Source organism: Kogia breviceps, chromosome 18 (genome assembly GCF_026419965.1).
Source record: "Kogia breviceps isolate mKogBre1 chromosome 18, mKogBre1 haplotype 1, whole genome shotgun sequence".
NCBI lineage: Eukaryota > Metazoa > Chordata > Mammalia > Artiodactyla > Physeteridae > Kogia > Kogia breviceps.
Window position 1 is genome coordinate 16,052,652 of NC_081327.1, and position 27,954 is coordinate 16,080,605.

At 52.9% G+C, this 27,954-nt stretch overlaps 1 protein-coding gene across 2 annotated transcripts in view; it reads right to left on the reverse strand.

Annotated features, from left to right (window-relative positions):
- CHST8 (carbohydrate sulfotransferase 8) overlaps positions 1-27,954 on the reverse strand; it is a 124,316-nt gene that overhangs the window by 25,590 nt on the left and 70,772 nt on the right. The gene's annotated exons all lie outside the window — the stretch shown is intronic.

Sequence of the window (27,954 nt, forward strand, 5' to 3'; positions counted from 1 at the left end):
GGTTCACTGTCCAGTGGGAAAGACATGTAGGTCAACTTATAATCCCCTTTATGGGTCCTTGAACCTCCTGAGATGGTGAGCAGTGTGTGTGTGTGTGTGTGAGTGAGAGAGAGAGAAAGACAGAGACAGAGAGAGAGAGAACAAACAGAAGAGGAGAGGAGGAGGGGAGGATCCACTCCTCTGGCTGAAACTCCATGCTGTGGTTTAATCGCGAGAGTCTAACAGTATGTCTTAAAACTGCCAGCCTAGGCCTGTTTCAGAGTGATTCTCCTCTCCCTGGAAAGGGTGTTTCCACTAATTCCCTAAAGTGACATAGTCCAGCAGTGTCTTTGTCCCCGACTCACCTTCCCATGGCACATGGTCACATGGCCCGTGCTGTGTGGGGAAAACCTGTGTCTTCTCAGCTTGGTAACTGCTGACTTTGAACTTAGCATGGTACGTGGTTTTCATGACACAGTTCTGCAAACATACCCTCACCCTTGAGGGTCACTGGAGAGGTCCCCTCACCTTCAGAGATTGGGAATTTCTACCAAGGAATCCCACAAACCATTGAGAGGCACTCCTGGACGGAGCTGCGAGGGGTCTGCTCTATGACCTGGTTTGACTTTCTCTACTCAGGGCTCCTGTGGTTTGCTGGAGGGTTCCAGCACTGCCTCATATTTGCATCTAATTCCAGGACAAGTGGTTGGCATTTATTACAAACTGATTTAGAAAATATTTTAAAGCACATGTTTCTTTTAAAAAGTAGCACGGAAGGACTTATAAGGAAAGTGACAGGGTCCTCATTCTTACCCCTCCTTCTTTCTGAGAGTTAACTTCCTCTAACCAGGCTGCACCTGACCAAAGCCTTGAGCGTGTGGCACCACTTGCCAGGACGTGGGCTCGTCTAGTTCTCTATGGATCCTTGTTTATCAGCCCCCAATCCCATTAGATTCCTTGACCTTCTCTTTCTGAGAGGTGCCCAGAGCCTGGATGTCAGAGAAGAGAGATCTCATTTTCAACTCTTACCTAAGCATTCAGGGTACGTGTTTGGGTAAAAATACATAATACGTGTGAACTCTTGAGAACAATGTTTTGGGGCTGATGGAATGAGCCTTGAATTCCATTTAACACGCAAGCAGACACAAAATTTCGCACCTATGCATTCACAAATGTAAGTACCACTCGAGTCTCACACTGTGATTTGCAGCAAAAAGTAAACAAATGACTTAATTTCTATTTATTAACCAGCCCTGAGCACACAGGAGTAAACAACAGTGTAATTTGGGATGAAAAAGTCCAGACACTGTGTGAGGATCAGAGCCTCAGGGGAGGAGGACAGCTGGTCACCTAGCTCTGAAGGAAGGGGAGGGAAGGTTTTCTGCTTCCATGACTTCTGGGGGGATGGGTGACGTGGGGTTGGGGGATAACCTTTCTCTGCTTGTTTTCGCTCCATCTTGTGGGAGTGGGAGAAGAATCAGCTCGGGCTGGTAATAGCCATGGCTGGGAGTGGGCTGGGGAAGAGATTAGGTGGTTGGAACGAAGCTAAAAGTAGACTCTAAATCTCCATGAACTTACATTTTCCTTGCTCTCTCCCTCTCTCTCTGCAGATGGAAATGGAGAGAGGAGAGTCAAGGCACACCCTGTGAGTTTAAGTGGTAAATGGATTTCTGAAGGGGGCAGGGTTGGGTGGGGAGCTGTGTCTGATCTCCTTGGACACAGCTCATCGCAGGGAGTCTGGCTGGAAGGGAGAGGAGACAGGACTCTCAGAGCCTTAATTAATCCCGGCAATTTCCTCTGTGGAACCATCTGTGCCCTTGCTAAAGAACTTGTGCCTCATCTCTTCGGATGTCCAAGAGAACTAATTTGGACATCAGAATAACAGCACACCGGTCCGTACTGGCTTTCTGGCTCATTTGGAGTCCACGACTCCCTGCATCCGACGGAACTGAAGTTTTGAAGTCATACGGGAATGTGTTTGGTAAATTCCACTCTGCTACAGCCACCTGGGTTGCGGCGTTTTGCCAAAAGCCGGGGGATGGCGAGCTCAGAACCACCGCAGAATCTTTACAAAGGTTGACACGAGTCCTCCTCCCTCTGCAATTGTGCCATTCCCCCAATTAATTTCAATGACTCGGGGAAGGGCAGAGATCAAATGCTGCCCAAATTTTCCAAACATACATTTTCAGGGCCTTTTGAAGTACCCAGTTCGTGACCCCATCCTCTCGCACAGGCCGAGGGTGGCCAGGGGACACAGAGTCCCTAGATCAGCCCTGGGAAAATTATAAGCAGGCAGAGACTATGATACATTTATCTAGCAGAATGTTCTCTAGCTGCATGTCACATCCTCATCAAGAATGGGAAAAGGGTAATTGGATTTAAATGTCAAGATGGTCCCAGTGTAATGTGGAAAGCACATCTCTATTTTCTCAGCTACATATATATATATATATATGTCTTATGATAATGAAAACTGCAACAACTTGTTGCTGAAGATGACAGAAAATTCTCCAGGACTCGGGGATAAATGCTGAGTCACAGCACAGGGGCCAGGTGCGTGGCTATCAAATGCAGAGGTCATGTGACAGGGGGTCAGGGGAAGAGGGAGAACCCAGGATTAGGCTACGGGACAGGCTGCGTGGAGAACAAACTGGAGGCTCCTCCCTGGGGAGTCCCAGGGGACGAGATGGCCAGGACACCCATCCTGGAAGGAGAGCGTGGCAGGCCCAAGCACTCCCTGGCGATAATTCCTTCTTGGAGTTCTGTCCTGTGGCCTTTTTCTGGATCTTGAAAAGCTGGTGGTAAGGATCTAATGGCAAGGGGAAGTGAACTGTCTCCCCCATTTGTCTCAGCTCTAATCAAGTCCACCTTTATCCCCGGTCACCAGGCAGTTGATTTCCACGGCAGGGGACAGCTCTGAAAGGATGTTCCACTGGCCCTGCACCTTGATGTAGAACGACAATGACACACCACACATTCTTTCTTTCATGTACGTTGGGGACAGGGCTGTGGGCTGTATCCTACATGGCCGCAGACCCCCAACTTCCGTGGTGTGGGGTAAGGAGGTGAGGGGCAGGGTAGTGTGTCTGCTGGTGCTAGACCATCTCTTCAGGAACAGGGAGCCTGGACAGCCCCAAGGACATGGGACCTCTGCAGTGTCCCAGGCCCCCAAACTGTCCACACACACTTATCTGCCAAGGAAGTGGTCATTCAGGCTGGCCGGGCAGGCACAGACTGTGCATCTAGTCTGAGCTCAAGCAGACCTCACAGAGTGCCTCAGAGAGATCCCTTCTCTGTAAAAGTGAAGCCCCGCTCTCTGGAGATGGCAGTGGCCGGCTAAAGAAAGAGCCAGGAGCAGGGGAGGGGAAGCAGGGGAGCCTTTCTAAGTGCCCGTAGGAAGCGCCACCCCCCACCCACCCACCCCTTCACCTTCTGGGAGAGCCCCTTGTGACCCCCATATGCATCCAGGGTTGAGAGCCCCCGGTTCGACCAATGCCTCCTCCCCCCACCCCCCAACCCCATCACGCTCATAGTTGACGAAGAAAGGTGGTTTCCACAGCAGTTGGGAGTGGAGTTCTGGAGGGCACCCGGGAAGGCAGGCAGGACCCCAGGGCAGTACTGAGTCTGGCTTAATCAGTTCCTGGCTAGTGCCTCACTGCTGGTTTCCAAAAAGCACCTGGACTTGGAAGCACTCTCGAATCTGTCCTCCAGCCTCCTCTCTTGCCCTGGAGGGGTCCAATTCTCCGTTCAGTAAGCACAGCTGATAGGACAGGAATGAAAGCAAATCATTCAGCCTGAGGGCAGAGTTTGGGCTGCTGCTAGGAACTCAGAGGAGCACAGGCTTAGGAAGGGATTCCTGAGGCCGCCTCCACCCAGAAGGCCTCCAAGACTGTCCCCGGGCTGAGAGTCCACGCAGGGGAGTGAGGCTAGGGGCCTTTCTGAGAGAAGGCTGGGGCTCCGGTGTCTGTCTGGGTCACCACAAGTTCTTGGCTTGGTTGAGCTAAGGTCACTTGTGGCCCCTCAGCAAGGAGCCGTCCTCTTCGTCGGTGGTGGGATGGTACCTTTGAAAACGCACAATCCTTACTTAGAAACAGGCGGAGGAGACGTTGGATTCCGTTCACAGGTGTGAGTGATCCTTCTGGTGGAAGGCAGAGAGTCTGATTTTCTATGGCTGGTGCAGAGCAAAGTGTGTGTGTGTGTGTGTGTGTGTGTGTGTGTGAGAGAGAGAGAGAGAGAGAGAGAGAGAGAGAGACAGACGGACAGACAGAGGAAGGAGGAGGAGGGGGAGGGGGAGGGGGAGGAGGGAGGGAGGGACAGAGGGAGGGAGGGAGACGGACTAGGTAAGACCCCCTGGCTGTCCACAGGCTGGGGAACCGGGAGGCGGGACAGCGCTCAGCGGGAGGCAGGCACCACCCCCTCTCACAGCCACATTCTCACGCTGCCAGGGGCACACTTGGTGTCTTTCCCTATCAGTCTGTGAGTTCTCGTCTCCAGCTCAATTGCTTACTCTGCATGTGAGGTGTCTGAAGCCTCATCTGGATGTGCCCCCTCCCCCCCACCCCGCTGAGAAGCAAGGGGCCTCTGCGGTGGGATGAGTGCCTGCGGGCGGAGGGGGCCCAAAGCCGTCCCCGCCTCTCTTCCACTTCTCCCCAGCCAGGCTGTGTCCAGGGACTGTCTGCATCTCCGCCGACAGCTGGGATTTTTCTAAAGGAAAGCCAGGTCTGGTACTGCTGCCTGCCAGAAAGCACAGGCCTTCAGAGGCTGCCCTCCTCCTCCCCCCGGGCCGCAGACTTCCTCACCTGAAATTTACTACAGCCTCTAGGCCTCGGCAAGGAGGACCCTCGGACAGAGACCCCACTCATCCCCTGCTCAGTTTGATGACGGGAGCGGAGAATGTTTCAGGGACCAACTCGGGAGAATTCACGGTCATCACTGGGAACTCATCCCCGACTCAGCGTGCAGGGTTTGCACCCACTCCCTCACACCCTGGGCAGGAAGGATACCCTGGTAAGTCCGAGCTCCCAGGGAGGGGGGCTGGGCATGGTGGGAGGGGCAGCCCTGGGAATAGGAAGCTGGGTCCCCACTCCCAGTGGACTCTGCTGCGGGTGTCCCTCCTGCCTGGGCACAAGTGCCCTCCCTCCTTCTCCCCTCACTGAGCTCCTGCAGTTGGGGTGACAAAGGAAGGGCCCACTCCTTGGAGTTAGGAGCCTGGGGTCTGGCCTGGCTAGCCACCACGCCCACCCCTTCCCCTCCACCCCACCTGAGGGCAGCACCCCAGCAGACACACCCTGCTGCTGTCTGCTCACAGAGCAATGAGCTTTGACTTGAAGAATTCACAAGATCATCAACCGAAGTCTCAGCAGCAGGCACGGGGGTGGATTGGGGGCCCCCTGAGAACCGTGCTCCTAGACGTCAGGTGTGACACACATAGGAAGCTTCCACTCTTAGGTCACATGTTCTTTTGGAGCTGAAGCTAGAACCAGGGATGCTTTATCTATTCTACTCCATCTTGTGCAGAGAGGGTTGAAGATGGCATACAAGAAATGGAAGCATAAACTAAAAGTGGGACTGACAAAGGAAAAACAAGTGAGGGGCTATAAATGGATCCAGAAGCAAAGCTGAGAGTTGCACTTCACAATGATGTATTCACTTGGGAACAGGCTGTGATATAATAAAGAATATAACCGGTCTTTGTCCTGGGGTTCCTGGCACAGAGCTTCAAACTCCCTTGGAATTTCCTGAGCCGTAGGGGTCTTTGTTATGCTAATGAGGTGACTCTTGCTGGGCCCCTTGAGAGCTTAAGGATGGGAGCTGGTCACCAGAAAGGTCAACCACCCGATTAGAGGAGGGCTGGAAATTTCAGTGCCGGATGGAGGTGGGGTGGGGGCCTGGAGACTGAGTTCCATCGTTTGGTCAATGATTAATTGATCCTGCTTCTGTTCTGAATCCTCAGTAAAAACTCTGGACCCCGAGGCTCAGGGGAGCTCCTAGTTAAACACAATGACGTGCCAGGAGGGTGACGTGCCCTGACTCCATGGGGAAGGACATGGAAGCTCTGGGTTTAGGACCCTCCGGGACCTGCTCTACGTGCATTCTTTATAATGAAACTGTAATTGTGAATATAGCACTTCTCTGGGCTCTGTGAGTCTTTCTAACTAGTTATCAAACTTGAGGGGATCGTGGAACCCCTGAATCTGTAGCCCATTGGTGAGCAGTGTGGGTGGCCTGGGGACCCCACTTGTGGCTGGTGTCTGCGGGAAGCTCAGTCGTGTGCAAGACTCTGCCCTCCACTTGTGGGGTCTGACACCAGCTCTGGGTGCCGGAGTCCGAACTCTGTTGTAGAACCCACCCCACGCCTAGTGGCAGGAGAAACAGAACGTGGGCATGAGCCTCTCAAGAGCCAACACAGAACAAAGATTCTTGTTGACCTCATCCTTAAATGAAAGGCAATCATGAACTTCAGAGGGCTCTCTTCCAGACCCTCCAAAGAAAGAGGCAGCAACACAGGGAGCACATCCAGCACATCCAGCTGGACTCACAGGGCAACGCTCAGTGTGGTGGCAGACCTGGCCGGGTGGCAGTGGAGACTCTGCGGCCCCAGCATGTGGATGAAGGGCCCCCCACACACACACACGCACCCCAATCTCTGCCATGTGATCAAGGTGCTGAGATGCCTCTCCCGGTTCCCTGAGACTGTGAGCTGCTTCAGGTGGAAATGGGGCCTGAGGCAGCCAGCAAGGAAAACAGAACATCCTGGCACCTCTCCTCTGCCCAGGGTCTTCTTGGGAAAACCAGCAAATTGGGCCACCCTTGGCAGCACAGGGCCCAGAGCTCCAGGGGAAGAACTTGAACTTGTCTCCAATCATTGTTTGCAGACATCTAGACACATAAAGACACATCCAGTGAGGAAGGTGAAACCGAGTCCCTCTAAAACTGGGTTCCCCCGCCGAGTTTATGATTAACCTCTCTATCCGAAACTTTATTCCCCTTCTGGCCTTGCACCTGTTCCCCTCCGGATTGAGGAATATCAAAGAAAAGGGGCATTGAAGCTGAGCAAGACGCTGCAGGGCCCTCCTGTGTACAGAGGCCTCTCTGTGTTCTCTGTTTCTTGTTTGTAGAAAAAGGCTTTAGTCTCCAAGGCCTTCCCTGAGTTCCAAAGGGCAGATTCAAGCAGTTACTAATTAGGGAAATGAGGGAAGGCAGGAACAAAGGAAAAGCAGTCAAGAAACAACAGTTCAGCAGTAACGGAGTCCTAGTTGCTCCTCAAAGGCTAGATGGTTGTTCTGCAGGAACTAACCCCCCCCCCACCTCCCGCCAGGTGGAGAGTGGTGACCACATGCTGAGAACAAGCATGTAGACCCCAGACCGGTTGGAGCCAGAGGTTGATGATTAAGACTTCTGAAACACTACCAACCAATCAGAAGAAATCCATGCCCCCTGCAGCCCTCACCCGCATCATACCTTTAAAAACCATATGCCCTGACCCAGCCAGGAAGATGGATTTGAAACAAGCCTATGTCTCCCACCTTCACAGATGGTGCTCTCTCAGTCAAGAAATATTTCTCTCCTCCAAACTGATGATTCGGTTTGTTTGGCTTCACTGTGTGTGTCGGGCACACAAACTTGGGTTCTACAGCAAAGGGAGCAGTGGCAAATGCCAGACCCTGGGAGGGGCAGGGGCAAAAACGTGTCCGAAGGAAAAAGATTACGCGTCCGCATCACCCCATGCTGAGCTTGGTCCCCATATTATCTCATTTAATTCTCACAATGACCGGTGAGGAAGGCTCTGTGATTAACCTTACGGCCAATTTACATATAGGGAAATGAATCTCAGAGAAATAAGGTCTCCCTCCTTCATCCTTGCCCCGTCCCAACTGTTTCTCCACACAGCAGCCAGAGTGATCCTTTACAAAGTAGATCAGAACATGTCATTTTCCTAGGAAAGCACCTCCAGACCCCGCGGTGGTACCCAAAGATATCCCTGCCTGGTAACTTCCCTTGCAATCCCCTATCCCCACATGTGAGAGACCAGCCTCTAACACACAACACACAGGAGACAGCTAATGTGATGGATGTCACTTCTGAGGGTATGTTACAGAGACACTGAAATGCCCGTTTGGTCTGCCCTGTCCTGCTTCCTTGCTCTGAAAGAAGCCAGCTCCGGTGTTGTGAGCTGTTCTATGGAGAGGCCCACAAGCAGGGAACTGAGGGAGTTCTCAGGCCTGAGAGGAATAACTCCTGCCAACAGCCATTTGGCTGAGCTTGGAAACAGATCCACCCTTAGTCAAACCTTCAGAAGAGACTGCTGCCCCAGCTACACCTTGACTGTGGCCTGTTTTGCTCTGAGCGTCCACTGGATTTCCCTCTAAGCTCCACTGGTAACCGAGGTCTGGAGCTCCTGGGACGCCCACGAAGCAGGGCACTCTGGTACAAAACAGGGTCGGGCCCATCTCCCCTCCATCCCACCCCTGTTAGATGCCAGCAGACCAGTTCCCTGTGCTTTGTCAGCACTTGGTCAGTTGCTCTTCCTTGCCTGTTTCCAGCCCCTCCCACAGGACAAGATGTGGTCCACAGAGGGTGGGGCCGGAAGTTGGACTAGAGCAGCTGACACCACGGGTGTGTGAGCTTGCCTCCATCCTGAGGCCCAAAGCTCCCTCAGGGGGCAAGTCTGCCTTAGGAAGCATTTTTTCCCTGGGGGCCCCAGCTCCTCTTGACCTCAGCTCACAGTCTCCCAGGCAGCTGGAAGGGGTGGGGTCTGCGTCCCTCCCACCCACCCCGTTCTGTGCTCCCCCACATCTCTCTGCCCGGCGGTCTGCGAGCCTCTTGAGGGCAGGTGCACGTCTGGGTACCTGTAGCCAGCCCAGGCATGGCCAGAGGAGAGACCAGGATGCTGACTGAACCAAACCCAAGTATCAGGGGATAGGCTGGGAGAGCTCTCCTGAGACTGCATGAGGCATGGTTATATGAGGTCCAGCCCAAATGTGCCCCTTCTTCACCTGGCACCAGTTGGCACTACTTCTCCACCTGCCTTCTTTGGATCTGGCAGCTACTCTGAAGGACATCCTGGGAGAAGCCAGGGGAAGAAGCAGACATTACCCAGAAAGCTGAGGGGCACCACCACCCCTGTAATAGGAGCCACCCCCAAAGCAGCATGTGCATACGACCAGATGGAGGCTGTAGACACCACCCTTGGCCCGGCCGGAGCCAGGACAGGTTCCTGAAAGGGATGGGGTCGAGTTTATTATCCCAAATTTGTCCGGGAAATCATGGGTTGGGCTGCATTTATCTGAAAGAGTAGCTAGGCAGTCTGCACGAGGTGGACCGGGGGATCTAGAACAAAACAATTCAAATCTCTTCTGGAAATAAAGTTCTGCCTGTTAAGCCAGAATTTCTGTTGACTGCCACAGGTGGGGCTGTGACCCTGCCGTGAGGCTAAGGCTGGCTGGAGCCTCCAGGCTCTGCTCGCAGCAGGCCCACCTCGGTACTCGGCTGCCCACGGCGCTGCCCTTGACCCTCTGAGGACACACCCATCCATGACCCCCCACAGGTGGTAGAGCCTGGCTGGTTTCGGGGCTCAGTGGGGCCAGGGCAGAGGAACTCTGGAAGGAAAGGCGAGGGGAGGCACACAGGTTTTTGCAAACAGCACACAGAGGCTGGCCTGGAATGCAGCCACCAGCCCGCTACAGCGGAAGGCATCCCCAGGGAGCAGATTCACTTGGCACCTGGTCACAGTAATTGCAGCTGAACTTTAAAACCTAACGCAGCAAAACCGCAAATATTTAACATGTGCTCTTCCCCCCAGGAGGCACGGAGGGAACAGGAGCAAATGGCCGGATTCACAACATGAACTCCGAGTCTGCTCGCGAGATGGCTTAATAAAGAAGCCAGCCGAGACAAGATGCACGACCCCCAGCAAGCAGCAGCCCCCCGGCCCCAGCGCCGCTGCTCGCGCTGGGAGCAAGGAGCCCAGTCCGACGCAGACTCTCGGCTCCCCTGAGGTCCACTCCGGGACTACATGGCATACACACGTGCACTGACGCCCATGTACGTGGATGCACCTGCCCACAGGCCTGCAGGCCCCCAGCCCCAGCCCCCGTCCTCGGGTCTCACAGGCAGGACTCCTCGGGTGGTGCTAAGAGCTGCTATGGGAGCTGGTCCAGCCTCCCAGGTTAGCACGAGACTGTGGTCTGGCCCTGCCTTTCTATCCCAAGCTATGAAGATGGAGGACTTCCAGGAGGGGATGTGCACACTACCAGGCCTCTCCCCCGGCAGGAACACAGACTCAGCCTCAGAGCAAGGAAACACACGGTTCTGAAGAAAGGGAGGTGATGTGGGAGCATCCTAACTTAGGCGCAGCTGGGGAGCTGGACGCTTGGCAGTCAATGGTTCCCACGTGACTCTGGACAGAGTGCATCGTCCCAGCAGGCGCACACGCTGGGAGGGGGAGCCTTCAGGTCAGGAACAATCGGGGAGTGCGGCCGGGTCGGATGCCGGTGTGGGCTGGGAGCAGCGCTGAGGCTGGGCAGACGGGAGGCCCGAATGCGGGGCCAGCTGTCACTTTTTCTCCCGGCTCTCTTTGCTCACGACCCTCGGCCCACGTCTCCCTCGCCCCTTGCCAGGGGAGCCCCTCCTTTGTGGCAGTTAGGATGAAGATGCAAACCCAGAGCCGCCCTTGCCAAGAGTGGGGCTGGATGCCGTTGTGGAGAGGCAAAAGTATTTGGTGGGTCTCTCTGCTCTGGGGAAACGGACCCAGCTCCATCCTATTTTCCACCCAGGAGGGAGATCTGAGGCCCGAGACCCTGCCACCACCCCTAGGCTGATGCCTCACATTTAGGCGGCCCAACGCCCAGTGTGGCCAGGCCCGTGTGACCTGGCTCTGCCCTCTGCCCTCTACCCACAGGTCCATGAAGGCCTCAGGACAGAGTCAGGTCAACCCTAGTCCTCAGCTGACCACCCTCTCTCCCAGGTCCAGGGAGGGAATAAGAGGGGTTGTGCAGGATGCCCCCACTTCTTGAGCAGTGACCCTCGTGCCCCATCCCGGCTGCTTCTCTCTGGACTGGCAGGAGAGCAGGACCGCCTGCAGGAGAGAGTCCCGAGGGGCCCCATTCCAAGCGTCCCAAGTGGCAAGTCCGGCTGAGCCCAGGCCCCCGCCCAGCCCACCCTGAGCCGAGCCTCCCCAAAGTGTCTACCATGACCGGAAGAGGGCACACAAAGGGACAGGGAATGCTGGGGCCAGAGGTCACCTGTGGCCAGATGCCCCAGCCTGGCTCTCCTGGCTTCTCCTCCCACCCGACCCCTTCCCTGCTCACACCTCTCTACAGAGACCCCCAGAGTCCCAGGTGAGGACCAGGTGGGGGGTCAGGGGGAGGAAGAGCCACAGGAGAAATCCTACCTCTCACTCGTGTGGCATTTGGAACACATGAGGAAGGGAAGGAGAGAAGAGTCACTCCTCTCTACCAAGGAGGACACCAAGGCGCCAGCGGGGAGGAGCTGTCAGAGAAGGGCATATGCACTACCTCCAAGACCCCACCCGGGGCCCAGCAGGGAGCCCGGGCTGGCGCAGTGACCAAGGAATGTGCCCCTTGGTTTTTAATTTTCACCTTTCACAAATTTCATTAGCGAAAAGTCCAGGTTTGAAGGATTAGAACTTCAGGCTCAGCTCTCAGAATGAGGGTCTGGAGGAGACCAGACGGCAGCCAGGGGACGCACTCCAGGACAGGACGTCCTGGGGTTGTCTCTGGGGCTTTGAGGGCTCAGCCTGGAGCTAAAGGGAGATGCTCTTCCAGGCTCGGGACCTCCTAGCCCTGATCATGGCTCTGTGACATGCAGAGCCGTAGACCTAGAGACCCAGCTGCGACCCCTCAATCACACCCACAGCCACCCAGCTCCTGACACATTCACACAGTATGACACACCTGCGTGCGCACACACACACACACACACACACACACACACACACACACACACACACACGCTCATGGCCCTTGTAACATCTGCCTCCCCACTCCCGGCACGTCACATGCACAGCTGAGTTGGACGGCTCCCCAGAGCTCAGAGAAATCACTGTCGGCCCCCTTTCCGCATCACCTGCTGGGTCCCTTCTCCAGGGATCTGCCTTGGAGCAGCTGCAGGCTGGCTCTGCTCCAGCCTGGCCCCTAGCTGGGGTTGGCCCAGTTGGGGCCCCTCCCTCTGGGCCCTCTGGAACAGCTGCGGAGAGGAGGGGCTGCTGGGGATGGCCCAGGCCCCTTCCCCTCCCCCTCCCCCAAGCAGCCGCTCTGGGCAACTTCAGGCTTGCTAGGCCTGCCATAGGCAGCAGGCCCTCAGCAGACCCTCTTCTGCCCTGAGGGTCCCAAGGGCGGCAGGCGGGAAGGAGACTGGTGCAGGGGGCAGGCCCAGGCCTGGCCTCCACCCTGTCCAGGGCCATCCCCGTCAGATGAGGCCCACGCGGAAGCACCCTCTGGGCCCGCTCCTGCACGCAGTGGGGAAGGGGCGTCCTCCAGGCTGCCGGCGCACATTTTAAGGTGTCTTCAACTATTCATAGACACTTGGAAGAGCTGCCTGCCTGCTGCAACCCGGCAGCCACCCGCGGAGGGCTCCTTCTGGCTCCTCTGGTGGGATGCCAGAGGGGTTCCTGGGTGTCTCTATCCAGGATGGGAGGACCACTGGGAAGGCGAGGCCCCCCATTCTGTCCACGGGGAGGGAGGGGCTGGCCCAGCATCTTCCCCTTTTGAAAGGCTGCATGGGGTTAGGGGCCCCATGCCAGGGTGCAGATACTGCCTGTGGTTCAGGGTCTCTAGGGAGGAGGGGGAGGCAACAATGCAGGAGACAAGACGGGACCTGGCCAGGGAGTCTGGGGTAGGGTTTGGGTTTCATGGGTAGAAGCCAGTTTAGGGCCCGGGTGGCTGGTAAACAGGGGAGCCTGGTCAAGGGCATGTGGCCAAAGGCCAGGGTCATGGAAAGCCTGAAGCCAGAGGAGCTGGCCTCACCCAGGGACTGCAGAGTGGCTGTTGTGAGCCCCCATGAAGGGCTGGGGCACTGAGGAGGAAGGCCCAGTGCCCTTTAGACTATGTACCTGTTTGTGCCCGGGACGTGAGACCTACACCAGGGAGAAAAGTGCCCACATCCTGTTCCTGCCCGCCCAGTCTCCCCGTTCCTGTCCCATCAACACCCACTTTATCCCCTCCACACTCTCAGCCCCTGCAGTTTGGATGGAGCAACACCACACACACCAAGAGGGACAGGTGATCCAGCTGGACAGACCAGCTCAGTGACAAAGCTAGGTGATAATGGAGGCCTGGAGATGCCGGGGCCACCGCCCTGGGGAGAGGCTGCCTGGGAGTGAAGCCCATAAAGGGAAAGCAGAGGCGAAGAATGGAGAAGCTGAGTTCTGATGACGGAGACGGCACCTGAATACAGCCCTACCTGATGCCGTCCATTTCAACTGAGATGTCCCAGTCAACCCAGGACCCTTCTCCCTACGGATTCTCCTCCTCTCCCTGGCACCTGCTTTCTCCAGCAGGAAAGGTACAATGGGTGAGAACAGAGCTCCAGCCACCACTCCACCCTTCCAGGCACCAGCTAAGGGGGGAGCGACAAATGAGACGGCCCAGGGTAGGGCATCCCGCAGGCACCCCTCTCCCGGAGGGAGGACTCAAAAGGGGTATCCAAGGGGGCTGCGGCCTCTGGCACGTACAGCAGCACCCTGATGAGAAACAGAGGCACCTGGCACGCACCCTCACGTAGACACACACATGCGTAGATACATACACGCACAGTCACTCACCGACACGGGCTTGACACGCCTCTGCACGCGCACACACGGACACTCAAGAGATACGCACACAGACACACCCACACATTCTCAAATAGATGTTCACAGTCATACGCACGCACTTACAGATAAGCCCTCAGGCACACCCCGAAGGCCAGGCATTCACCCTCGAGGCTGCTCACACGCACATGTGTGTACTCACGAGCCCAGGGCATGCTCACGTTCCCACTGAGTCACGGTGGGACTGCGTGTTGGGAGTGGAAGTGTGAGCTGGCCGGGCATTCCCGGCCCGCAGGGGAGAGGGACAGAGCCTGACACTCACTGCCCCCTGGTCGCCAGCAGGCCTCGGAGGACAGCCGCGGATCTCGTGAAGGGTGAGTGCCAGGTGAAAAATGACTAGCTGCCACTCAGCACGTGGTTGACGCCTCTGGCTCTTGACAAAGAGCTGACACGTTATTGATCCACTTCGTGAGCTCACACCAGCAGCCCGAGCCGGGGTGAGCTAAAGAACTCAAGGGGCAGGGAGGAAAAGGGCCGCGTGGGGGTGAGGGGCCGAGTGCTGGGTCAGCAGTTACGCTCGGGTGGGGAACAGCCCTGTCTCCCCAGAAACCTCATCTCAGCAGTCACGCCCCTTCCAGGTCTGTGTCCCAGCCGTGAGGGCCCAGCCCAGGTTGGAGAGGGGAAGGGGCGTAACCAGCGAACAGAGGGAAACTTGATGACAAGACCACAGGAGCACTGGGTGTGAGGAAATGTCAGCATTTGGGCCTTTTTCCTGGAGATGCTGGAAAAATTAAGCTTTCTCTCTTTTTGCTGAAAGAATTCAGTCCAGCCAGGGCCATAGTTTCAGTCTATCAATTAGCCTTTATTGACCTCCCTCTGACTTCCTTCTTATAGTGCATTTACCTATCCGTCCATCCATCAGTCTGTCTGTCCATCCATCCATCTACCCACTCACCAACCTGCCCACACACCCATCCATCCAACCGTTGATCTGTCCATCTGTCCATCCAGTTGTCTGTCCATCCACCTACCTACCCACCTGTCCACCCACCCACCCATCTGTCCATCCATAGGTCCTTCTTTCTTCCCTCCCTCCCTCTCTCCCTTCCTTCCTTCCTTCTTTCATCTGTGCATCTATCCATCCTTCCGTCCATTCAACAGTTACTAAGCACTTAGCAGGTGCTAAGTCCTGCATCCTTTATGGTGATGGGAGGTGAGAAGGTGGCTGGAGGTGGACAGAGACAGGAACAGACCTGGGCCCTGTCCTGAGGGTGCCCAGTCTTGGAGGACAGAGGACCGAGAACTGAGGGTAGACTAGACTGTTGTGAGCAGGCTCAGGGCGCCCTCTGCTGGTGGCAAGGCACATGCACAGCTCTAAAGCCCACGGGGGCTCTAGGGACCTTGGAACTGGGCTTCAGGGGGTGGTCACAGGGTTCCCAGAAAGGGTCCTGAGGGACCACCAGTGTTCCCACAAAGTTTTCATTTGTGGATATGTGCACTTAGGGCTTCCTGGTGCTACACACCAGTCACATCTGGGACAAATGGCTTTGAACCTGGGGATGGCCATAGGCACAGGCCACGGACAAACAGAACATGTCTGGTCCGACCAGGCTTCGGCCGCCCTCGCTTGGGCCAGGTCCAAGCACCATTCCTCCCTGTGTCGAGGTTGAGCCAGAGCATGGCAACGGCCAGAGCACGGCCATCCCTGCTGTAGGCTCCCCCACTTCTGAGCCCAGTTCCCAGGCTAGGCTGACCCTGCAGGGGGAAAGGAACCAAGGGGTGGCATTTAGGATAGGCAGGCAGGGTCCTGCCCTTGGTAGCTCTGGCCCTGCACACCTTTGCCTGCCCAGCTCCCTGCCTGCTGCACCCTCATGGCTTTGGAGTGGAGACGTTGCCCAGCTCTCATCAGGGCAGGTGCTGCAGTCAACGTGGGAGCCCCAGAGGGTTAAAAGAGGGAAAAGGTTGCCCCCTGCAGCGAGCAGACACCAGGATTGGCAGCAGAGCTTCGGCTGTGCGTGACTTTGGCTGGTGAACCGCAGCCAATGGGATGGAGTGCGGTGTGTGTGTATGTGTGTGTGTGTGATGTGTGATGTACTGTGTGATGCGGGGTGTGTGTGTGTGTGTGTGTGTACACATGTGGGTGTGTGTGGACCACAGGGCCCATACAGTTCCTCCCTGCCCCTCCCAAGGTACCAGGAACCTCAGGTCCTTTCCCTCCTCTGTCAGGCCAGTTCTCTGGTCGGGAAGGTCTGGCCGGGAGTCTCCACCCCTCAGAGGGGTAACTCCAGCCTCTGCAGGAGAGAACCACCAAGGCAGACAGCAGGCCTGCCCCACCTCCCAAACGCTGCCCGTGGAGAAATCAGTGCTGAAGCTCCCGCAGCGGGGAAGCCGGAGCCCAAGTGTCTCCTTGTGGCCCTAAGCCTTCCCATCGTCACCCGGCAGCTGACACGCTGCGTGTGCAGGGGCACTGTCACGGCACAGGCCGGCAGCCTCTCCGGTTGGCTGGAGAGATGCGTGCAGGAGACGGTCACAGGCCGTGTAAAGCCCGGCTTGCTCTGAGTGCTTCTGGGTCCCCCTGCACAAGTTTCTTTATTTCTTGGAACTCAAAATAAATTGTTCCAGGCCCCACTCTGCTGAGGCTCGGAGGCTCAGGCTCAGCCATGTCTGTCCCCCTCTTTTCCTCTCGAGGGTCCTGAGAAGCCCCCAGGCCTACACAGTTTGGGGTGTCCAGGGAAGGCCCTTTGCCTTCTGCCCTCCTTGGTCAATTGCAGGCAGGTGGAGGTCTAACCCTCAGGCGCTCCCAGGTGTCCCCTATTGTCCCGTCACCTCCTTGGGCCTGTCACCCCCTACCCAGGGAACCCCAAACACCTACCCCTTCCTAGCCTTGGACAAACTCCATTCCTCTCAGCTTTGGACACTGAATCTGCCTCACATCTTTCAAAGACATTCCCTGTTCCTTTTCCCTAGCACAATTCCCCAGTGAGCTCAGGATTTCCAAAACAGAAGCCAAAAGTAGGGGTGGGGGGCCGTCTCCTCAGATACAAACCCGCTCCCTCACAAGGACACAGAGAGACTCGGAAGGAAAAATTCAACCGGGACTAAACACAGGTGACTGTCACCATGGCTTATCCGGCAACTCAGCACAGCCCCTTCCTGCCTGCCCTGCAGGTCCCCCTCCCTCACAGACACAGGGCCTCCGACCCCAGGCCTGTGTCTCCCTCTAAGCCTGTCCTTATCCCCCGTGGAGAGGCCTTGCTCTGATCCTGCTTCTCCAGTTTAAGGCCCCCCGCGCCTTCCGACCCACATCCGGCTGACAGAAGGTATTTGCCTTATATCAAGGGAAGTGTAAACGGTTTTAAAACAACATTTTAGCAGCTTCAGCAACAGTGTGGAAAACATGTATTATTTTGGAGGTGTCAGATGCAGCCCCCCCCCCCCGCCCGCCCATCTCTGGCTCTAGAGTGTCACACCTGTGACACCACCAGGGGGAGAGGAGCTGGCAGGCAAGGCAGTTCCAGGCCCTGGAACCAAGCCTGGGGTCCAGAGCCCACCGTCACTCACAGCAAGAGCTGGGAATCTCCTTCCCTCTCTCCCAACAGCACCAGGGATTCAGGATTCAAAGGGCACCTCCATAGGCCTCACCCACAGCCGTGGTCTCACCCCGAACCCCCCCCCCCAAGCCCCAGGTGGCTATAGCTCCTCCCCATTGAGTCCAATGGGGCCCGAGAGCCCTTGGCTGAGTCTGCGCTGCTTCTGTGCCCTCCCCTGCAGACCAGGAGGCTTCTGGGTGGACACAGTGGATTGAACGTATACGTTTATCTCATCGTCCTCCCAAGATTCTAGTGTAACGACAGCCAAGGAATAAAACAGATAGAGGCCCATGGGAGCAGAGACCTGGAGGGGGACAGCAGCAGATGACAGATTCCAACAGATTTTTGGAAGTTGGAAAGTGGCTGGAGGGTGGTAACAGATTCCACAAGGTGAAGGAGATGTGTCGCTGAGCTTGCAGAGGTGCGCGTGGAGGGTTGATCTGTGTCACGGAAGCCAGGACTTGGAGAAGCACAGCTGCCAGGGTTGACGTGTAGGCTTGAAAGCCCAGCAGCCAGGCAAACTGTCCCCTAATCACCACCCGCAGCCTGACCCCACCCAGCAGGAGGATGGAAGATCTCACCTCTGATGAAACTGCAAAGGGCCTGACGACTCCAGGCTGGGAGCGGAGCAGGGCAGCTCTGAAATAAGAGGATTAACTGCACATACCACGGGTCTCCCCCTCAGGCTGGAGATTGCAAATCTCTCTGTTATGGGTTAAGTTGTGTCCTCCCAAAATTCATATGTTGAAGTCCTAACCCTCAGTGCTTCAGAATGTGACTGATAGGGACTTGAAAGAGGCAATGAAGTTAAAATGAGGTCATGGGGGTAGATTCTAATCCAATATAACTGGTGTCCTTATAAGAAGAAGAAATTCAAATACAGATAAAGATGGATCCTGTGAAGACACAGGGAGGAGACGGCCATCTGTAAGCCAAGGAGAGAGACCTCAGAAGAAAGCAATCCTGCTGACACCTTGATCTTGGACTTCTAACCTCCAAGACTATGATAGAATGAATTTCTGTTGTTTATGCCCCCCAGTCTGTGGTAGTTGGTGGCAGCCCTAGCAGATAAGACACTCTCCCTTGGAAGACTCCAGTTAGATGGCTGATTCCTCCCCATACTTCATGAAGTAAAGCCCCGCCCCCAACCTTACTTCAATTAGGTGTTTGGTGACCTGCTCTCAACGATGAATCGATATCTAAGGGTCATCAAGCATCTGAGGACAGCCTCCAACACGAGAGAGACCAAAAGAAGCAAACAGATAAAGATGCCCTAGAGGAAACAGAAACAATTCATGAACCAGCCAAAAACTGCAAACACCTTACACATAAATCAGTAGGGAGCTGGTTAAATAAACCAATGGTACATCTTTACAATGAATACCATAAGGCTGTTAAAAAGGGTGAAAATAATCTTTATGTGTCTATGTGGAAAGAGGTCCACCATGTAGCATTAGGTGAAAGAAAATAGATTACAGGGCTTCCCTAGTGGCGCGGTGGTTGAGAGTCCGCCTGCCAATGCAGGGGACACAGGTTCGTGCCCCGGTCCGGGAAGATCCCACGTGCCGCGGAGCGGCTGGGCCCGTGAGCCATGGCCGCTGAGCCTGTGCGTCTGGAGCTTGTGCTCTGCAACAGGAGAGGCCGCAACAGTGAGAGGCCCGCGTACAGAAAAAAAAAAAAGAAAATAGATTACAGTGTGCAGACTGGGACTGCGTTTATGCAAATTACACGTACATAAGAAGGGCCTGGCAGAGGGTGGTAGGCAGGCTTGCAGTGTTTATGGGTTGAGAATATCTTCTAAATGGACTCACACATGTGATAGTAAAAAAATGTCTATGGCTTTCCTGACCTCCAGGCTTGCCCAGTTACCTCTGGACCCATAGAGGCATTCGTGTTTGACCTGGAGGCCCAGGAACTCATATACGTGCCTGAAGAGGCCAGCATGAGGCCAGGCACACAGCAGACACTCAGTGACTGCTTACTGGATAAACGGATGGATGGATGAATGGATGGATGGATGGACGGGAGGATGGCTGGCTGGTTGGACACGATCACATGATCATGCAGGTAGCTAGATGACAACTGAGGTCAGCTAGCCCAGCAAGGAGGTGAGGGCCATCCTGGGCGCTGAGCTGTCTGCCTGCTGAAGACCTGCACACCTCTAGGACTCCTGTCACCTCCCGTCTGAGCAGACAGCGATGCCCAGAAAAGAGGTTGAACCTGTTGAGTTGCCAAGGCAACCAGAAGCATGCTGGATGCAGAGCTGACAGTCCCAGGAAGTCTTATCTTCCATTTCTTAAATCACAGCCCTATCAGCCCTACCTCAAGGCCTGTCCCTATCAGTTCAGAAACCAGCCCTCTGAGTCTGCTTTCCCACCCTGACCCCAGTTCCAAGAGAAGCTGCAAGACGCCAGCCAAGACTCCTAGGTTCCCCACCCCTGGGAATGGGAGTCCCAGCTCCCGAAAGAGTTCAGATCATGCAGGGGACAAGGCACGGGATGGCACAGCCAGAGAGTGAATTGGGAGCTGCAGGCCATTCACAGAACACCCATGGCTTGGACCAAACAGCAGCCCTGGGAGAGTGAGGAAGGGGAGGACCAAGGGTGAGCTAATGACTTGTTTGAAGACAGGGCTGGAGTTCTTTACCGGCTGGAGCAGAAGGGCAGCTCAGATGGCAACAGGGCAAACATGAAAACAGCAGGGCAAGCCGTCTAGAGAGAAGTGGGTGTGTGGGAGAAGGTGGCAGCCGGAGTCTTTGGCGCTGGCGTTAGGGGCCTGTGGAAGGAGGGGCTGGCTGGGTTTGCAGGGAGGGTACAGTGGGGACACTGTGTTGGAGAGAGTGTTGTGTGTCAGCAGCCTGTGCCTTCCCCCGATGGGCAAGGCTGCTCTGCGAAGCCGGAGCCGGAGCCAAAGTTCTGAGGCTTCGGGCAGTGTAAGCAAGCCTGGCGTCAGGATCCCACACCAGGCAGGATAGGGAAGGAGGGGCTGGAGCAGGGGGCATGGGGAAGGCAAAGGGAGGGCCACACCCAGCTGGGTCAGGTCCCAGAGTAGGAGAGCAAGAGATGAAAGAGCTGTCAAGATTCTGGAAGGACCCAAGTCTGGGCTTTGTCATCTGATGACGAAGAGATGTTTGCCTGTGACCTCTGATGAGGCCTGGAAGCAGCCTGCCCCTCTCTCTAAGGCTTACTGGGCCATAAAAGTCTCCTAAACCAGTGTGTGTCAACCTCCAAGTGCGTTCAAACCACCTGGGAATCTTATCAAAATGCAGATTCTAATTCAGTAGATCTGGTGGCAGGCCCTAGAGTCTGCATCTTTAGGAAGCTCCCAAGCTTTGCAGATGCTGCTGGTCCAAAGCCACACTTTAAGTAGCGCGATTCCAATTATGAACCCTTGCTGCTAGCAATGCAGAATCTTGGGCCCCACCTAGACCCAGAGAATCAGAATCTGCATTTTAACAGGTTGTCCAAATGATCTGTAGTTATGTTAAATTCTGAGAAACACTATTCTGAATCCAATGGCTTTCAAAATCGCTTGCACAGCGGAGTTGCCTGGGGAGCTCTGCAAACTTCTGCTGCTGGGGTCTCTTCCCCCAGAGATTCAGATCTGATTGGTCTTAGGCCTGGGGCAGCTTGGGCATCAGCTTTTTAACACCTCCACAGGTAACTCTAACACGGAGCCCAGGCCGACAGCTGTTATTCTAAGTTGTGGCTGCCCCTCCCGGTGCCAGGGTAGATGGCAGCTGTGGTATACACGCTGCCCTCACCCAGCCCTGCACTCCTCAGCCAGGCTCTGTCTGGAACCCGTGGCTCAAAAAACCTGGCAGATTCAAAACCCCAATCTCATCCTCTCCAGCAATAACAGTCTGAAATGCTCGGGTTTTGCCTGGTAGCTACATGCCTCAAAGAATGAAGACCCGGGGGAGGGAAAGAGGGTTGTGCTGGTGCGTGTGCCCCAGTGGCATTTGAGATGGTGCCTCAAAGACACCTGAGGAGGGAGCCTGTCACTTCACTACTGCTGCAACGGTACCTGCCAGGGTCACCAATCCTTGTTCTTCTGCTTGGAGAGAAGATACTGGAAGATGTAGCACCTCCACAGATCCCCGTGGACTGGGAGAAGCCAAAGGTGGCAAGTGGAACCTCATTTCACCCACCCACTGAGCTACGCTGGTTCCTGAAACAGCAGCGAGCATGTCCAGGCTACAGACCCTTCACGTGCGTCAGGGATGGAGGCACCTGCGCCAGGTGATGCTGGGGTTACCTATGGCAGGTAGGGGCTGTGAGTACCAGAAACCCCAATGCTGGGCTCAGGGCCTCATTGCTGGTGCCTGGCTGCTGTCCATGGGGTGAGGGTCCACACTGGTTGGACAGTCTCCAACTACATCATTTCTGAAGGAATCACAAATGAGGGGGCTATGGTTTGTTTGTTTTGTGTGGTACGCGGGCCTCTCACTGTTGTGGCCTCTCCCGCCGCGGAGCACAGGCTCCGGACGCGCAGGCTCAGTGGCCATGGCCCACGGGCTCAGCCGCTCCGCGGCATGTGGGATCTTCCCGGACCGGGGCACGAACCCGTGTCCCCTGCATCGGCAGGCGGACTCTCAACCACTGCGCCACCAGGGAAGCCCAGCTATGGGGTTTTATAGCATGTTCCTATAAATGAGGTTGGACAGATGGTGGAGAGAGAGACGGATATACAGATAGGCAGGATGCAAGGGCAGAGGTTACCAGGGCAGGAGCTAAGCAGGGTTCCAGCACCTTAGCTGGGGCGAGGGGAGTCCTGAGACTACAGCAAGGAAGGCCTCTCTCCAGCTTTTGGCTCAGGGCTGCCCCCACTCGGGGTGAGGTGTTTCCCCTCTTAGGCTTTTGTGGGACAATCTGCCTAAAGTATGAAGGCCCAATATCACATGCTGCCTTGACACCTGGTGAAATCAGGAGGGCCTCCAATGGCCCAACTGCAAGTCCCCTCCCCACTCTGCTCCTGCAGATGAGGACCCCTGGCTAAACAACCACCTATCGAGGGGACCAGGCACAGTTTCTGCTTACCCCGAGTAACAGGTCTCAGTGCCCTACCAGCCCGTGGAATTATTCAAACAAATCAGTGACATCCTCCCATGGGAACCAGGGGGAACCCCACCCTCTTGATACTACTAGCTTGCCTCCCACAGCCCCTGCTTGTTCTCTCTCCATGTGACCACAGGGGCAAGGCATGCAGTGTCCTTCTCCCCGAGGCTGTGAGTGACTAACCAATGGCTGTTGAGCTCATCTGTCCAGTGTTGAGGGTTCACCATCCCCATAACCATAGGCTGGGAATCCTCTTTTACCAATGAGGTGAACAGGAGGTGATTAAACAGGTGCCCAGCTCTAAAAGTGGGGCTCCACTGAGAGGGGCCAGTGCAGAGACTCAGAAGATATACAGCATACTTCCAGGGCTGAGCCGCATTTGAAAATAAAGTCCAAAGTTTATTACTATCCCTATTTTCCTCCCTAACAAGATTAAGATCTTAGAATGTTTAAATCCAATTACTGTCCCCATACACACTTCCATGTTACTGCAGTTCCTAAACTGCAAAATGAGTGTTTATTTTTTTTTACAGTAAATATTTATTTATATTTATCTACATACCTACAACTTATTTCCTTACCATTATTTCTTTTTTTTTTTTTTTTTGCGGTACGCGGGCCTCTCACTGTTGTGGCCTCTCCCGTTGCGGAGCACAGGCTCCGGACGCGCAGGCTCAGCGGCCGTGGCTCACGGGCCCAGCTGCTCCGCGGTATGTGGGATCTTCCCGGACCGGGGCACGAACCCGTGTCCCCTGCATCGGCAGGCGGATTCTCAACCACTGCGCCACCAGGGAAGCCCTTACCATTATTTCTTGCATCCCATTCTTTCTGGTTAAATTTTCTTCTTACAGAATTACACTTACACAGTGACATCATCAAAATAAAGCCACTTCTAGGAGTGAGGGGAGTGCTGATGATAATTACACCAGGCCCCAGGTATAAATCGGGGCTGTCCCAAGCAAACTGGACCCATGGGAGAGGGTTTGATGCCTTCTGAGGGTGCTATTTATAGAGAGGCTGCACTCCAGCTCAGCACCTTAGTCAGGCCAGAGACCTCACCTCCTGTCTTTGCAGACATCAAGACCCCAGTCCTGGAGGTGGGACATCTAGAACGACTGAGTGAGGAGCTTGGCAAATTCCTTCCCCCAAAGAAATGACAGAACAGGGAAAAAAAAAATCAAAACAACTGTTTAAGAATTCTGGAAACTGACCGATGGTATAGAACATATTAGGAAACATTTATTCAAGAACTAAGGTAAGCCTATGGCATTTTAGCCTGGGGCTGCTTCTATCACCCCAACTCAGTTCCCTGGTGGTTGAAGTTCTACCAAGGTAGAGCAGGCCAAGAAGATCGAAACATTCGGGCTTCCCTGGTGGCGCAGTGGTTGAGAATCCGCCTGCCGATGCAGGGGACACGGGTTCGTGCCCCGGTTTGGGAAGATCCCCCATGCTGTGGAGCGGCTGGGCCCGTGAGCCACGGCCGCTGAGCCTGCGCGTCCGGAGCCTGTGCTCCGCGGCGGGAGAGGCCACAACAGGGAGAGGCCACAACAGTGAGAGGCCCGCGTACCACAAAAAAAAAAAAAAAAAGATTGAAACATTCCATGCCCAGGAATGTTGCTGAAAATAATAATTCCAAATTCTCAGCTAGCCCAAGGTTGTGATATGGGTTGAGGGAAGGAATAGACTATGCAGAAATTTAAAGTGAGATCTAGGAAATGAGACAACTAAAGTGGACTACAGATAAAACCATGCTTAGAGGGAAATTTATAGGTGCAATAGGTACATTAGAAAAGAAGGATCTCAAATTAATGACCTAAGCTTCTGCCTTAAGAAACCAGAAAAAGAAAAGAAGAGCAAATTGAACTCAAAGCAAGGAGAAAAAAGGAAATAATAAATATCAGAGTAGAAATCAATGAAATAGAAAACAGAAAAAAAAAAAGACAAAAACAGTGAAACTAAAAGCTGGTTCTTTGAAAAGATCTACAAAATGGACAATCAGGAACAAAAGAGGGGCCATCACTAACGAATATAAAGAAATACTATCAACATTTTTATGCTAACAAATGAGACAACTTGAGTGAAATAAAGTCCTAGAAAGACATAAATTACTGAAGCTGACTCAAGAAGAAACAGAAAATCTGCATAGACCTATAGCAAAGAAATTGAATTAGTAATTTAAAAATCTTCCAGCTCCAGATGGCTTCATTAGCAAATCCTTCTAAACATTTAAAAAAGAAATAATGCCAATCCTTCACAAACTCTTCCAGAAAAATAAAGGAGGAGGAGGAGGAGGAGGAGGAAATACTCTCAACTAATTCTAAGACCTATGTTAATCCAGTACCAAAGCCAGACAAAAAACATCACAAGAAAAGAAAACTACGGACAAGTATCCCTTAAAAAATTCCACAACACAGGGACTTCCCTGGTGGTCCAGTGGCTAAGACTCTGCACTCCCAATGCAGGGGGCCCAGGTTCAATCCGAGGTCAGGGAACTAGATCCCACATGCTACAAGTAAAAGATCTCGCATGCCGCGACTAAAGATCCCGCACGCGGCAATGAAGATCCCACACACCACAACTAAGACCCGGTGCAGCCAGATAAATAAATATTAAAAAAAAAAAAAATTCTGCAACACAATCCTAGCAAAATGAATCCAGTAACAAATAAAAACGATTATGCTAGCAAAATGAATCCAGTAACAAATAAAAACGATTATGTACTATGACCAAGAGGGATTTACCTTAGGAATGCAAGGTTGATGTATTAATGTAATATATTATATTTACACAATAAAGGACAAAACCATAAAACATCTCAATAGATGTAGAACAAGCATTTGACAAAATCCAACACCCATTTAGGGTAAAAAAAATTTTTTTTTCAACAAGCTAGCAATAGAAGGAAACTTCCTCAAACTGGTAAAGGTGATCTACAAAAATCCTACAGCTACCATTATATTTAATGGTCAAAGGCTGAATGAACGCCTGTAAGATCAGGAATAAGGCAAAGATGTACACTTTCACCACTTCTATTTCATATTGTACTAGAGGCTCTAGCCAGTACAATCAGGCATGGAAAAAAAAAAGGCATTTAGATTGGAAATGAAGTAAAATGCTCTTTATTTGCAGACAATATGGCCCTATATTTAGCAAATTTCAGGGAATTTTCACAAAAAGAACTAGAATTAATCACCAAGTTGCAAGGTACAAGATCAATATAGAAAAATCAATTTTATCTCTCTATATTAGTGATGAACAGTCCAGAAATGAAGTTAAGAAAAACAATTTCAGGGACTTCCCTGGTGGCACAGTGGTTAAGAGTCCTCCTGCCAATTGCAGGGGACATGGGTTTGAGCCCTGGTCCGGGAGGATCTCACATGCCGCAGAGCAACTGAGCCCATGCACCACAACTACTGAAGCCCACGTGCTCTAGGGCCCACGAGCCACAACTACTGAGCCCGTGTGCCACAACTACTGAAGCCTGCATGCCTAGAGCCCATGCTCTGCAACAAGAGAAGCCACAGCAAGGAGAAGCCCGCCCACCGCAATGAATTGTAGCCCCCGCTCGCCACAACTAGAGAAAGCCCACGCGCAGCAATGAAGACCCAATGCAGCCCCCCCCCAAAAAAGAAAAACAATTTCATTCACTATAGCATCAAAAAGAATAAAATACTTAGGAATAAATTTAACAAAAGAAGGGTAACACTTGTATACTGAAAGCTATAGAATATTGCTAATAGGAACTAAAGAAGATCTAAATAAATGGAGAGGCATTCCACATTCATGGATTGGAAGACTCCATATTGCTAAGGGTGCAGTTCTTCCCAAACTGACTGTTGGATTCAATGCAATACCTATCAAAATCTCAGCAGGCTTTTTGTTGGCAGGATAGGCTGATCCTAAAATTTACATGGTAAGTTTACACTGTCTTTACAGAGACTCAGAATAGTCAAAACAATCTTGAAAAAGATGAACAAAGCTGGAGGACTTATACTTCCTGATTTCACAACTTATTACAAACCCATAGTAATTAAGACATTGTCCTGTTGGTGTAAGGATCAACAAATAGATCAATGGAATAGAATTCAGACACCAGAAACAAACCTTTACACTCAAGGCCAATTTATTTTGACCAGAGTGGCAAGGTAATTCAATGGGGAAAAGATAGCCTTCAATAAACAGTGCTGGGACAATTGGATATCCACGTGCAAAAGACCATTACCTTACACAAAACACAAAAATTAACTCAAAATGGATCATGGACGTAGATGGAAGAGCTAAAAGTATAGAACTTTTAAAGGAAAACATCAGGGAAAATCTTTGTGACTTTAAGTTAAGCAGAGATTTCTTAGATACAACACCAAAAGAATGATCCATAAAAGAAAAAAAAAATGAACTGTAGTTCTTCAAAGTTAAAAACTTTTGCACTTTAAAAGACACCATTAAGAAAATGAACACAAACCACAGATGGGAGAAATTATTTGCAAATCTAATCAGTACTTGTATCTACAAAATAAAAATAACAACTCAATAAAAAGACAACTCAATTTAAAAGATGGGCAAAAGATGTGAATAGATATTTCACTAAAGAATATATTCAAATGACTATTAAGCACATGAAAATATGCTCAATAGCACTAGTCATTAGAGAATGCAAATTAAAATACAATGAGATACCACTGCACACTGACTAGAATGCCTATAATTAAAAAGACAGATAATAACAAGTGTTGATGAGAATGTCGAGAAATTGGAACCCTCATACATTGTTGGCAGGAATGTAAACAGTGGAGCCATTTTGGCAACAGTGTCTTTAAAAATTCCACACAAAGTTCCTAAACAATCTAGCACAGTCTAGCAATTCTACTCCTAAGTATCTACCCAAGAGAAATAAAAAACCTGCATGTGAATGTTCATAGCACTATTATTCATAACAGCCCCAAAGTATAAACAATCCAAGTGTCCATCAACTGGTGAATGGGTAAACCAAGAATCCATGGAATGGAATACTATCGAACAATAAAGAGAGATGAACTACTGATGCAGGCTACACGATGACAAGTGACCGCAAACCTGATGCGAAGTGAAAGAAGCCAGATGTAAAAGACCACATACTGTATGATTACATTTATGGGCAAATCTATAAAGACAGAAAGTAGATTAGTGGTTGCCTGGGGCAACAGGGAGTGACTGCAAAGCGCCTGAGAGATTTGGGATGGAAATTGGGGGCGGGGTGGAGGACAGCGGAAACATCCTAAAATTGGATTGTGGTGATTACAGAGCTCTGTAAATGTATTAAAAACCACTGGAGTGTACACTTAAAATACGTGCATTTTATGGCATGGAAATTATACCTGAATAAAGCTGTTTTGTCAAAAAGGCTCTAGCCGCAGGCTCGGTGGCAGGTGACCCCTGGCACTCATTGCTTCTTCGCTAATCCGTCTCATTTTCTGGCTCCTGGGATTTCCCTTTCCTTCTGGAGTTTTAAGGAAGTTGTAGGTTCTGTTTTACCCACGGTGGGTGGGCACGTCACCTCTGTCAGCCACACTACCCATAT